The sequence below is a fragment of the Primulina eburnea genome, chromosome 2, assembly GCF_022965805.1.
Source record: "Primulina eburnea isolate SZY01 chromosome 2, ASM2296580v1, whole genome shotgun sequence".
Taxonomy (NCBI): Eukaryota; Viridiplantae; Streptophyta; class Magnoliopsida; order Lamiales; family Gesneriaceae; genus Primulina; species Primulina eburnea.
The window spans coordinates 8,843,942-8,856,065 of record NC_133102.1 but is presented as its reverse complement, the minus strand read 5'-3'; positions in this window follow the sequence as shown (position 1 = coordinate 8,856,065).

The window sequence follows — 12,124 nt, the reverse complement described above, 5'->3', positions numbered from 1 at the left end:
GCCCCACTGATCAAAGGGAGAATGCCCAGATAAGCTTCATAGGAATGGCCTGGTTGTGCTGAAAATTTGAGTGATGGTGACACCCTTCACAAGCCCGAACCACTCGGGCAGAGTCCTGGCTAATAGTTGGCCACCAGAATCCAGCAAGCATTGCTTTCCGGGCCAATGATACTTCTCCAAGATGTTCACTGCAACACCCTCATGAATTTCCCAAAGGACATAACCCACCTCCCTGCAGATAAAAACTTTAATAGAGGTCCCTGAAATGATCTCCTGTACAAGACATTATTTAAGAGAACAAACTTGGGAGCTTGTCTCTTTATCTTCTGAGCTTGAGCTTTGTATTTAGGTAATTCATTGCTTACAATGAATTTGGTCAGGGGTGTCATCCAAGAATCCTCTGGTGCTGGTAATGTTACTTCTTCCATGGAGAAGATTAACCGAGAAACATTCAATACTTCCCGGGTGCTAACTTCTGATAAAGTTTGCCAAAGCATCTGCCTCCTCATTCTCGTCTCGAGGTATCTGTTCAATGGTCCAATTCACAAAAACTTTTGCATGGGCTTTAATGAGCTGTAGATATTTAAGCATCATGTCATCCTTAGCTTCATAGATGCCCTATAACTCCTGAGTGATTAGTTGTGAATCAGAGTATAAAATAATCCGGGAAGCTCCAATTTCTCGCGCAGTCCGGATACCAGCAAGACCAGCTTCGTACTTTATTAGTTACCCAGGAGTCAATCCTTAGTGCCAGCTTAATCTTTTCTCCCGGGGGAGCTATGATCCCACTCCTACCCCACATCCTGAAATGCTAGACGCCTCATCCACAAAAACTCTCCATACTTCCTCCTCATCAGGTTGAACCATCTCAGATAAAAAATCTGATAAGGCATGCGCTTTGATGGCAACCCGGGGCTTATATTCAATATCATACTCTCCCAACTCAATGATCCATTTGATCATCCTCCCAGAAACTTTGATTCATCTCGATCCCCCGGTCTGTCACTACACAACCCAAAAATTTACCACTCTTTACGCCAAAGATACATTTAGCCGGGTTGTCAAAAGTCTCCTCCAAGTCAGAGATAAAATCAGCAACTTCCTTGGACTTGCCCAAGATATCATCCACATATACCTCTACATTTGTGCACAACTACTTCTCGAACACTCTGTTCATGAGACGCTGATAAGTTGTCCCTGCAAGGCATGACAACATTACAGAATGTGCCTCCCGAGGTGATGAAGCTGGCCTTGTCTTGATCCTCCTTGGCTAGGGGAATTTGATGATACCTCTGGTAAGCATCCATGAAACTAAGCAGTTCACACCCAAAGGTGTAATCCACCAACTGGTCAATTCTAGACAGTGGATAATGGACTTTGGGGCAAGCTTTATTGAGATCCCGGAAGTACACACACATCCTCAACTTCTCGGTGGATTTTGGCACCAACACCACATTCGAGAGCCAGGTGGGAAATTGTATTTCCCGAATGTGGCCGGCCTTCAACAAATCTTTAACATGTACATCAATCACTTTGTCCTTCTCAGGGCCAAAGTATCTCTTCTTTACTTCACAAGTTGAGATCCCTGTCAACTCCTGTTGGGACCAAGCAAAAATATTAAGATTAGTTTTTAAACATTTTACCAAACTAACCTGGGTGGATAAGTCGAGCTCTCGGGCCACCCGGATTTCCTTGCCTGGTCCAATCTCTACCACCTCCTGCTCTTCTTCCGCCACAAATTGTACTTCACCCTCCTCTACCATCCTCCTACCTCCCTCATCAGTTCTCACAGCCTTCTCCTCCCTCCTATCCTTCTTTGATCCACCCGGACTGCTTCCACATAACACTTTTGGGAAGAAAGTTGATCTCCCCGGACTTCACCCACTCGGCTCCCCTCGGGAAACTTAATCTTCTGGTGGTAGGTGGATGCTACGGCCCTTAGCTCATTCATGGCAGGCCTCCCCAGAATAATGTTATACGATGATGGGACATCCACCACAGTGAAAGTGGTCATCACGATTTTCTTAAGCTCCCGGGTGCCTGGAGTCAAAGGCATGACAATCTCCCCTTCTAGATAAACCACATGTCCCGCAAAGCTAAAAGCGCAGTCTCCACAGTCTCCAACTAATATCCATGCAGATCGATCCATTTGCACTAGGTCGTCCTTAAAAATGATGTTGGCATAACTGCCTGAATCAACAAAAAATCTTAGAATGTCATAGTTGGTCACCCGGCTTGGATCACCAGGGCGTCATTGTGATGTAAATTCACACTGTTTAAATCCTCGGGGCCAAAACTGATGATCTCTTCACCCTTCCTTACTCCCTCCACCTCCATACACTCCCTCCTGCTCCTTGACTTCCTCGCGCGATTGGAATCTCCGTCAGTATAGCCTCCTGATATCATCTTTATTACCCCCATGACAGGGGGTGAGGTCTTTTTTCTCTCGGGTTCCGGATCTCTTCTTCTACTCGGATCACCTCTTGGAGAATTTCTTAAATCTCCCCCAACACTGAGTCCTGGCTGGCGAGCTATCCAAGGTGGCAATATCGACTTTTTATTGGATTGATTATGCCCCTGAATAGAGGGTAGGACATAATCTCTTTTCAGCGTCTTGAAATCTTCAGTGTTTTGATAACACACCTTGTCGAGGGTACAAAATCCCCTCTTCTCAGGCCAGGTAAGCTGAAGATCCGGAGGCAAATCCCTTCTGCACTCTTGGACATCCCTTTCCAGGATAATCTTCAAGGGCAGATGTTGAGAAAAACGCCCCTGGTTATTCCTCCTCTGTCCTTTCTCCTCGGGGTTAGATACCTGGTCTCCCCTCTCTCTTCTTACTGCCTCTCTCTTCTGCTTCTGTGATTCCCCCATGTTAATATACTTCTCTGGCCGGGACAACAAATCCTCAAAGTCCCCAGGCACCTTCTTTGTTAGTGACGAAAAAACTCACCCTCCCTCAATCCCTGGGTGAACGCAATTGTCTTGGTCTTGGTGGCACAAGCAGGGACATCCAGAGCAACTATGTTAAACCTTCTAATATATTAGGCTCTCTTCCGGGCTCTGTTTAACTTCAAAAAGACTAAATGCAGTCTTTTTATACTTTTTTTTGCTACTAAAATGGTGCAAAAACACCTTCTGGAAGTCCTCGAAAGAATGAATACTCTGAGGGGCCAATCCCTCAAACCACCTCTGAGCAGAATCTACCAGAGTTGTCAAGAATACCTTGCACTTAATTCGATCAGTATAACAATGCAGCATGGCCTTATTCTCGAACTTGGCCAGATGTTCCTCGGGGTCTACATTACCATCATAACCCTTGACTTTCGCAGATTTAAAGTTCCCGTGAAGAGGTTCCCGGAATAATTTCAGCAATCAGGGCATGATTTGATAACTGCCCGAGAATGACCCCGGCCTTCCAACTGTCCTTCCAAGACCTTCATCTTCTGCCTCAACTCCTGCAACTCCTCCATCACAGTCGGGGACTTAGATCCAGCATTCAATTCTCTCTCCTCCATTCTTGCTTCTTCCTCCCCTACCTCCTGATCTATCTCCTGCTCTCCTCCCAACTGTGTAGCATGGTGAGAAGGCTCCCGCCAGGCCATAGCCTTGTCCACTGCCTCAGACACAATCCGAGACAAATCCTCATGAGATAATGTAATGACAGGGGGAGGTCCTGTGGGAGGGACACCAACTTGTCCTGAAGTAAGTGCACCATCTCCAGGAGCTTGGGAAGTATCCTGATTAGTTCTTCTAGTAGGATCCATATCAACGTCTTAGACTCAATTTCCCACAGACAGCGCCAATGATGATATCCGGATGAATCGGGTGAGCAAAATTCAGGGCGATACACAGGATTATGATGTAAGGTTTAAGGAAAATGAGTAAGTTCAGAATGGATCTTGTGACAAAAAATATATCTCTGTAACTATGGGGCGTCTACCGTGACCTGCAAACAATGAAATGAACTTGTGAATGGGTGCCGGAGGAGTGTCCGGCGTATCCACTCAGACTTAATTCAGCAGGTGAAGAACAAAGTAAGGATGGAAGTATATACGTGAGTCTTTTAGAATTAAGAATTTCAGAATCTGTAAATGAGAAATGTACCTGTATTTATAGGAGGATATCCATCATTACCTTGTTTCCAGTGCCCACCTGCTAAGTAGGGTAAGGCGGCTGCCCATACCCTGTACTTCTGATGCCTTCTCCAACTCGCCAAACTCATGTTGTTCTAATAGATAAGATAGCCCATACCGATTTACTCAAGTGTGATGCGCTTCTCGAGGCAGCCCAGGTAGAAGGTTCCCGGGAGTTTGTATGAGAGCACGAGCTCCTGATTGCCCAGGGAGAAAATATCCCGATCATCCCCATGCTCGGCTGCTGAAGAAAGTACTCTGCATATTGACTCTGATTTTGGCAATCCATTTAGTAATTCCGGGTCATGATGTGATCTGGGCTCTTATGAGGGTATCACTTCAACTGAAAAATTCGTAACTGATAGGACATTAGTTAGAACTGATAATGTCCAGCTGAACTGATCAGCTGATCAATTTACTTCTAATCGGTTGGTCACGTCATCTGTTGAAGTATCAACAGATACACTGACGGGTACCAAAGCATAACAGATGAATCAGAACAAAAAGGCATGAATACCGCGTACTACTGTCAGATAAAGTAACTACACGACGATTCAACAGATATTTGTTATTAAATGCATTCAATGCGATCGTTGAGATCGAAAACAATATATCGCTGATCGAATCAGTTGAAAAGGCTAGTGACTACGAGTGAACACACACAAAGCAATCAAACTACAACCTTCAATCAAGTTGTGATACTTTTCACGAGTATTTTATCAATTTACAGATCGCAGACTCAAGCTTTACCTTCATTGTATTTATCTAGCATTCAGGCTACCAGTTAGAGCATTTTTATTTTATTACTAATAAAAGAGTTGATTGATTAGACTAAGAGTTTCAGTTAGGCAGTATGTAAGACCAAATGAAGTGGATTATTACAATTAGTTATAATATATCTAAATCTTTTAGTGAAATCCTATCTTTATGATAGAATAGGTGACATAAGAACATTTGAAGTCTTGAAAATCCATAAAAAATCTCGTGTTCATTTCATTTACCATTTCAGTTTACACTAAGTATTCAATCTATATTTTAGTCTTATCCTGCTATACAATCAGTTGACTGATCTATATCGACAAATAAGATTCTAAAATCAATTTCTCAAAAAACTGATTCACATAATTGAAGAGAGTACAAAATTCATAAGTATTTATTCAAGCTCTCTTTCTAAACACTTCATCTACCTTAACCGGTCCTATCAATTACCAATAAAGAATATTATACGATTGAATATGAATTAAAGAAACAAGTTAGCATTGTTTACATGCAAATGAAAAAAGTTTCTTCTCAATAGAAATTGTGTCAGCATGGCTTACTTTCCCTCCAAAATGTTGAACCAAGAATCTTGACTTCATCTTAAGGTCCAAGTCAAATTCTTGACCTATATTATGTAAACCGAGAACGATAGAGAAGTCGTTTGAAATGAAAAGAAATCGACACCAACAATGAAAGAACATGAATGTCTCTCAAATCTTTTAAAAAGTAGTCTATTCTGACACTGCTAATAGAAATAATTGACATGTTTATCCATTTACTAACAGAAGTATCCTTTATCATACTCATTTGTTTCTTTCCAATAATTGGCTTCAAATCTGACATCATTTTTTCACAATAGGAAGGGGAGCATCGTGAAAAATTATCTTCTCACTATTCATAAACTCAACATCATCGATTATTTCCTCATCCACGTCCATTACTAATATTTGAAAAACAGATAAAAAGATTAACATTATCACATTATCGTATACACATTATAACAAGAACAAAATAATCAAATTTCGAAACAATATGACAACGAGCATTATATCAAAATCACGAGCTTTAAGAAGCTCATGTATGCATTTTGAAATAGATCTATTGTAACCACGAAATACTTTAACAAGCAATTTCATGATAATTTAAATAAACAAAACAAATTATGGGCAAAAGAACATAATTATTCAAGCATTTCAAATTTATTATTTCACTGAAGCGGACAAGCTTATAAACATAAATCACATAACACATTCAAGAACAACAACCTAAAAATTGGGAATAAACAAACAAATGACAACCACGGGAAAAAAATTATGAACTTACCAATATTATTGAAACATTTCGGATACATATTCTACTAGAAAAATTAATAATTAGCTTTTTATCAAATTTAAGAATAAAACTATAGAAATTGGAGATAGACGAATTAAACTCGAGAATTATAACAAAAAATTATGAATTTAAGAATATTCATTTAAAAATTTCGAAAACAATAAACAAACAAAATATGTAAACAAGAGAAATAGCAACACAATTGACACCAAAACCTTAAAAAAAATTGGGACAAAACGAACACGAGGGACAACAAATCAACAAAAAAACTCTAAAATTCTTAGTTACTTGTGAAAAACACATTTTGGTTGATTTATAAAATGGAATACAGATTTCGGGGAATATCGAACCTTTTTTCATTTATTGTACTTCTTCACCTTCGGCGATTTCGAGTACTTATTAGCACCTGCCACTTCCTTCGCTTTGAAAGATTTTTTTCGCCTTCATTATGGGTGATAGTTTCTATATTACCAAGCTTGTCGCCGAAGATCAATATTTTCTCTTGTCCAAGATGAAGTCGTTTGAGCGAGGGAAAATAACTCATTCACAATATTTTTCCTTATTATTGATTATTGAAATATTATAACAAAGGCTAATATCGGGTTTCAAAAAAAAATTGAGGGAAAATTCGTATTTTTGCCAGAATCAAGGACCTAAAACAAAGAACAGAGTTTTGTCGGGGAGTGGTAAGAGATAAATACTGACACAAGGACTGACAGCAAACTTATGTTTGTTGTCAAGAATTTATCGATCGTTTTCCCTTTAAAAAATCTTAATTTTGTCTTATAACGTCCAAAAGCAAACCCAAGTAAATCACATCCATGCAAATGATTTAAATTTCTTAATTGTTTTATTTAATAGATTTTAAATGCTTGCATGATGCATAATAGATGTGTTGGAACATTTCATGTTCGCAATCCTGATTTTGATGATAATAAAACTTGTTATTTTGTTTCTAATGATTTGCCTAAGTGCGCAGGAAGCTGGAACTGATCGGGCGTCGAACTGATCGGTTATAGAGCCAAAACTGAAGCTATCGAGACGCAAACTGAAAATGCTAACTGATCACCAAAACTGAATCAGTTCAACGGATATATCAAATACCATTTCAACTGATTTTCTAGCTGATAGCCAGTTCAGCAGAAGACCTTCAGAAGCCCGGCCAGTAGATGTAGAGTTCAACTGATGAAGAGTTCAGCTGACCGGTTCAACTGAAGCAGCGAAATCAGTTCAGCTGACGAGCCAACTTATTTCACTGAACCAGTTCAATATCAGTTCAACTGACCAGTTCAGAACATTAGTTAGGAATCAATCAGTTTGCAGAACACGACAAGCTTATTCAATGGAATCCAGTTGTGCGCACTGAGGAAAAGTTATTGTACGATCAAAGGTATAATAATGGATGTTGCAGCAAAGTTTAAAGAAAAAACGTTCCAGCATAGATATCGGAAAGTCGAGACACGAATCTCAAGGAACACATTCAAGTTGCAACGGATACAATTATTGAGTCTCACTATACGATCAGTTTTCCGCATATAAATAGAAGAGCAGTGAAGACCAAAAAAAACAAGTGTGAGAAAATACAGAGAAAAAAGGGAACGCATATTACATATCAGCTTATAAGAAGCAATCAGCCCAGAAAAAACAGTTTGTCGTGTTATCAGCTTAGACTAGAAGCACAATTCCCTCAATATGTGAGAACACTTTCGTGTTGTAATATCAGATATCAGTTCTCACACTCACACTCACACCACTACTCAAATATAGTCTTGCACAAAGACAATAAACTTGTGTATGTAGTGTTTGACACACAGACGTTAAACAAGTTTTAGCTGAAAGGTGATGCCTTCAGTCTAGTCTAAGAGTTAGTTAGACAGTACGTAAGTCCTAATCTGGGTGAGTTTGTACAAAATGTTGTATAAATCAAAGTCTTCTAGTGGATCTTACCCGAGGTGGTAGAAGGTGTGACGTAGGAGCAGTTGAAGTCTCCGAACATCCAAAAACATATCTTGTGTATTTAATTGTTAACTACTATTTTCAAACTGATTTGATCAGTTAGAACATCCGTTAGTTCATTTTTCACCATAAATGAACTGATATATGTCACAACTGATTCCCTTTATTTTTCAGTTACATAGGATATAAAATTTATCAGTGTTTCTTAACGAAGGATTACTTCGAGTGTTTTCCGTTTGGTTTGAAACAAAACTCGGCCTAATTCATCGGCGTATATATTTTTAGAATACGAGCTATTGCAGCTCTTTGAGAATATTGTGTTTAAAGCAACTCAAGGTGCCCAGCACACGATCCTTCAAGATGATTAAGGGTCTAATTGCATGATTTTGTGAAAATTGTAGATTTTACCCAAATATTCGGTAATAGGTTGGGGAAAGGAGACTGGGGACAACAAAGATAAAATAAATATTTTCCAATAATTATTTTCAAGATTAATAATATGATCAAATATGATTAATTTTTTCTAAAAATGGTAGAGTTCAAATTATTTCATGAGACGAGCTTGATTTTAATATGATTAATTTTTTCTAAAAATGGTAGAGTTCAAATTATTTCATGAGACGAGCTTGATTTTATCGGAAAACCGGTTTTGGGGAAATGAGGGACTTTTAAAAGACTAAAATTATTATTTTTGAAAACTAATTTTTATAAACTTTTATTTTTCAATTAAATAGGTGTTATTTGACCTAAATTACCTAAGATTAGTAGGCTCAGTTGCTCCTAAACTCAAATGCCCAAAACCTAAGACCATTAACATGCAAATTAAAATCTAAAAAAAAAAAAAGAAATCCTAGGTCTTTTGAAGCAAATAGCAACCTTCCACTTCACACACCACACACACAAAATTTTTGAAAATTTGGAGAGGAAGAAACAAGGATTCTTCGTTGTCCGTTCGTCCTTCTTCGCACCCCACGCCAACCATCTTATATTCGAGCGTTCTAAAACGCAAAGGCGCGCTTCTAAACTCCTTTGACGCACCATAATTTCATAATATTCATGTTTTATGTATTTCTACATGAACAATATTTGAGTTCAAAATGCTTAACGTTTTGAGATTACTTTCAAAGTAGTGAAGATTTTACGCTTGTTTGAAACGTTTTATGATTCTTAAGGACATGCTGCCAATAAAAGATGTTTAAGAAATATTAAAAGGGTCGTATAAGGGTGGAACGTAGGCTGTAACGTGCATGGATTAGGAAGAAACGAGCCTAGAACATGGGCTTGGTTCGGTGCATGATAGTGTGCGGCTCAGTCAGGTCCTGTGCGTGGCTGCGTCTAGAGGCTAGGAGGAGTCCACGAGTGGTTGGACTCAGCGGCGGCAGGGAAGGAGTAGTCTACAAGCGCTAGGACTCCTCACCATGTGCGTGCGGCTGGGTTGTTTTAGGAGAGGGTGGGACCCGGTTGGGGGCTGGCTAGGCTGGTCCAGTAGGGTCTAGGGAAGAAGGCTAGGAGTCGTATCAGGGTATGGTGCAGCGACGGTCCATGGTGGCTCGAGTTGGATTAAGGCCGCGACTTGAATAATAGGAGAGGAACTCGTGCGGCTGGCTGCTGGAACTAGGGGCTAGGTGCGTGGGTCAGGGTGAGTCCAGAAAGGCCTAAAGGGTCTGGGTCAGGTTTGGTCCACGATGGCTCGAGGGTGGCTCGGGTTTAGGGGGAGCCTTGGCTTGTTTTAGGGATTAGGGTCCGATTTTGAGGCTAGGAGAATAAGTGCTTCGAACCATGATCCACGAGGGTCGATTCATGGTTCACGAGGGTATTTTAGGTATAAAAATTTAATGTTTAAATTTTAGGAATATAATATTAAAAAGTTGTGATTAATTCAGAATTCTAACGCTCTACGGTTTAGTAAATAAGGAATTAAATCAAAAAGCTCGAGTTTACGTTAAATAAGAAATATTAGAAGTCAAATTTAAGCTTAAATAATTATTTGGGATAATCGCGAGTCAATAAAAGTGGGAAAAAGTCAAAATCGAGAATTTTAGGGTCCAAGGGCAAAACGGTCATTTTACACCTGAATAATACAAAGTGGGTTGGTAGTGTCCCGAAGGATCATAATGCATGCTAAATGATATTTTAAAATGTTTATGATGAAAATATGAGGTTTTATGATTTATGATAAAGTTGTGCAATTTTTACTGTTAAAATATTTTTTTTTCAAATGTGGAAAGGACACGATATTTTATGATTAAAAAAATTATGATTAAAAAGAAAATGAAAAATATTTTGAAGGATGTGAATTGACTCTGACATAAATGATATGATATATGATTTTTGAGAATATCGTGAGGGAGAAGGCCCCATAGGAAGCCCAACGATTGTATTTTCATTTTACGTCGATGCCTAGTGCTCGTCCCCATGCGCAATGGTAAGCTAAGACTGATCAGTCGACCAGAGAATAAAGCTAGTAACTTTCAATGATCAAACTTCACCCAAAATGATAAATGATTAAAAGCTTTACGATTTGACGATTTATGATTTATTTATGCTTACAAGTTTATTTTAAATAAAAATATGATTTTAATGCATGTTCTTGTATATGTATTATTTGTTACTCATGTTTAGAACGTGCTGAATCATTAGACTCGCTAGGTTTGAATGCTGCAGATGATGATGTTATTGATAAGGCGCTGACGCTTGAGTGAATCGAATCCGACAATTCATTCCCGATGGACTTTATTTTCCGCATTAACTTGATAATTAAAAGTTCAAAGATTTTGTTAATGATTTTATTAGAGATTTTTATGTTAATTGACGATTTAGGATTTTTTTATGCATTTGAGATTTTAAATATTAAACTATTTGATTAATGGAAATATTGAGTATTTTAAATTATGAGTTTCGAATTTTACGAAATGGAAAAAAAAAATTAGTATGATTTTAAAATTAAAAGTAGTGGATGTTTCATGTCCCCATGGAACATTTCTTCATTCGCAAGTGTAGTGTGTAAGTTTCAATGAAATCTAAACATATTTTAAGGCCTCGTCATGTGTATTTGATTTGTTGTACCAAAATTTGAAATTATCATGAATAATCTAAATGTGATACGGATGTTTGAACTGCTTTAAAAAAATTGAAATTTTACCGTTATTGCCAACTATAATTTTTGATAAAGAGACTGAAAGTTCAATCCTACATGAAACGATCTTTTAGACGCGTACTTATAAATAGATCAAATGGCATAATTTCTATGAACGTGTCCTCACTGGCTAGCAATCGCAAAGTATAAGTTAATTTAATTCGCAGCTTATTTAACAAAATAATGTAAGTTTTCACCCACTTTCAACAAGTTCGAAATGTGTGTTTTTTAAAAAAAAAATTACATTCCTAGCTAGTTGGAAGTATTATCAATCATAGGATGCCAGTCTTCGGAGTATTTTGTAAGCGAGTCTCCTCAAATTAATGCCAAACAAGTCGCTCTCAAGAAGAAAGCTTTTTAAAATTTTCAAGAAATTTCTCCCATCTTTCTAACGTTAATTCCTTTATAAAAGGGCAATCCACACAACTTAATTAGTTCATATTTATGGTGCGATGGAATCGAAGATGTCAGCAAGCATAGGTAACATTGCATCAAATCTTGTTTCATTTATATATGTCATCTTATGGTGTGTACTCTTCAGCTGGATATTTGCATTCCAAGACTTTTACTTTTGCTTTCTACCCATAATCCGATCTCTACCTCGACTCTTCCTCCACATGTCGAAAGGTTGTCGGGATCTATCCCAAATATTTTACGTGAACGATGATATTCTAACTACAGAATCTTGTTTCGAGCAAACGATAGTTGCCCACGTCGAATCACCAACGAGCGTGAACTTGGAAGATGTCGAAATAATCTTCGAGAAACTGGGACTGGACTCCGGTGCTAGAAAGGGAAACAAACGCGA